Source organism: Callithrix jacchus, chromosome 3 (assembly GCF_049354715.1).
Source record: "Callithrix jacchus isolate 240 chromosome 3, calJac240_pri, whole genome shotgun sequence".
NCBI lineage: Eukaryota > Metazoa > Chordata > Mammalia > Primates > Cebidae > Callithrix > Callithrix jacchus.
Window position 1 is genome coordinate 182,077,452 of NC_133504.1, and position 3,127 is coordinate 182,080,578.

Below are 3,127 nucleotides of genomic sequence, written 5' to 3' on the forward strand. Positions count from 1 at the left end.
ACTATGGCCAGCTGGGGCTAGTAATCTGCCTGACCTCATATGCCAATCCTCTCACCACCCTGTTACCCTCTGTTACCCATGGAAAGAACCTTATGTCTTTTTGCAAAAACTCCAATGTCTATGCATTTATTGTTTCTTCTGCATGGCCTGCTCTTCCTCCTCCCCCTATGTAATCCCTTGGTTCCCAGTATCTCTGAATCCAACTGTCACCTTTCCAGGAAAACCTTAGCTGACCATCCTACAGGATGGCTGCCAAGTCAGGAAACAGAAAACTGCAACAGAGGAAAACGTTGAAAATGGTTTTCCTCTGTTGGAAACATCAATCCCTGATAAAATAATGGTATTTCTATGGTTACATTTTATGGGCAACTTGTATTTAAGTCACATCTTTTCAGTCATCCCCACTTCTTTCTTTTATACACATCTATGCCTTAAATGTATTTGTTTTTATTATTTCTGTGCCTCATAAAACTATCTGTTCCCTGAGGATTGATCCTTGCTGTGTTTGCTGCCAGCTCCCTGGGGTCTAAAGGCATGCTGTTAGAGAATTGACAGCACTTAACTCTGGTGGAATGAATGAACTGAGCAAGTAGTAGTACAGGAAATATAAATAACTTGTTCAAGCTCATAGAGCTACTAAATGGTTTAGTCAAAATTTGAAGCAAATTCTGATTCCAGAGCCAACATTTCTTCCACTACTACAGATTGAATTCCCTTTCTTGTCTTGTGGTTATTTAAAACTGTAAAAGCACCAGGGTATGAATGGAAAGGATAGTCAGCAATAAACGTATAGCCAGGCCACAGGCAAACGAAACGGAAGCATCCCTGGCGTAGGGTGAGGTGTCACCGCGTCAAGAGGGAGCGGAGCTTTTGGAGTCCTGGGAACCATGTCCATCACTGCCTCTTCTACTTCCTAGAAATTTTGAACTTGAGTATTTGTGTTGAGTTTCAGTTTCTTCAGCCACACAATAAAAACTAACATGGTTTGTAAAATGATAGTATTATCCATCCAGCCTCCGGGACTCAGACATCCTGAAATCAAATTCTGATATGACAATATGAACACTGACCATGACCAAATAATTTGAACTTGCTAACCCAATTTAAATTTAAATTAAGAGAATACAAATTAAATTAGAGATACAAATAATATCTTAATGTAGGTTCATCAGTTGTGAATAATGCAAGGCAGTTGGGAAGTGTCGATAATGAGGAAGGCTGTGAACGGCTACATGGAAAGTCTGTGCCTTTCTTTCAACTTTGCTGTGAAACAAAGACTGCTCTGAAAAAAACAAGTCTTTAAGTTTTTTTTTTGGTGAAAAAAGTACGCTGACTACAAAGGAAATACTCCTCCCTGCTAAGGGAGTCCCTGTGATTGTCATTTCTACAGAAGCCACTTGATTTGATTATAAGTTAATAAACAAATGAAAACCTCACATATAAAAATTCAAAATCCTGGTAAAGAAGGCCGCCTCCTTCAGTGGTTTTTAGGAGAGAAAATGGAATTAGGCCTCTCTCTTTTCTTAGTTGAAGCAATTCTCCTGCCTCAGCCTCCCAAGTAGCTGGAATTACAAGTATGTGCCACCATGCCCGGCTATTTTATTTTTTTACTTTTTGGTAGATTTGGAGTTTCACAATGTTGGCCAGGCTGGTCTTGAACTGGTCACAGGTGATCCGCCTGCCTTGGCCTCCCAAAGTGCTGGGATTGCAGGCTTGAGCCACTGTGCCTGGCCCAGGGCCGATATCTTGACTGCAATTTGTAAGAGACCCTAAGCCAAAACCACCCAGCTAAACTACTCACAAATTCCTGATTCATAAATACTGAATAATAAAAGGTATGTTGCTCTCAACAGCTACTTTTGGGGGGAATTTTTAATATAACAATAAATAATATGATATTTGATTTTGTTCTAGAAACCTACTTTTTTGGTATTACTGAAATGTAATGAATAATATATGTCATTTTCCAAAAACTTCATCATTATAATTTCTAAGAACTTCAGTATTATAAAAAATTTTTGTGACATACATGCCACCGGTTTACAGAAAAAATAAATTCATGTATTATAAAATATAGCGGTAGGTGAGATAATTTACATGAATCATGACATGTTTTAGCCCTGACTTAATTTACAATTAAGGATTATTTACCTACCATGATGACAGTGCAATAAAAAGATAAGAGTGCATGACAGATTCATTTAATATTAAAAATATTGACTTTAGGATTGATTTTCTGGGTGTATGGGAGTGAGTAGTCAAGAAAAAACAGGGATATGAAGGATTTTTACATTTTGATCTTTCGTGAATAAAAATGACTTTTAGATATAACTCCTGGCTAATCTGGTGACACTAACAGAAATGTAATATAGAGATGAATAGAGTAAGACCTATTTCTGTTTTATTTTCTAATTTTTGTTTGACCTCTATAGTGCCTCCCTTCTACTATTACCTATCTCTTAAGAAACTCAGATTTTTAAGTACTGTTTTCTGGATTTACAAATTTATATCCTTTCTAAGAAGTTAGTCATTTCTTACATGCACCTGGTCCCTGACTCTATGTCCATTTTATAGACATTATGAGTTCACTGATTAAGAAGAAATAACAATCAATTATCTGATTTTTGTGGCTAAAGACAGATTAATTGGTGATTTTACATTCCCAATTAAAAATTCTCTTCGATCTATATTTATTTAGTGTTTAGGATGAATATCTTGTTAACCTACTTAAAACTAGAGATTTGAAAGCTTCCTGAATTATATCATAGTTTTTTTTTTAATCTTTCTTCTCTTCAAGCTGTAAGTCAAGCTGAAATATTTAAGTAAATCAGAATCGAACTGCTGTCTCCTGTACAGCATTCCCCTAATCATGCAAATTTAGTCAACAGAAGGTCAGGTTCAAAATCCTAAAACAACTGTCACGGTAATGATTTTGAAGTAAAGAAACCTCTGATTGGGACTGTGTCTAGACATGGTTACCCATCTAGACTTGGCTATTTTATGATTCTGCCCTCTTGACGGTTGCCTCCATCAAATCAATTGTGTGATGATCTACTTCAGTTGGCAAAGTAATTTATATTCTCAGCCCTTGCAGACATTACAATACCATTATTACTCTTAAGAGATG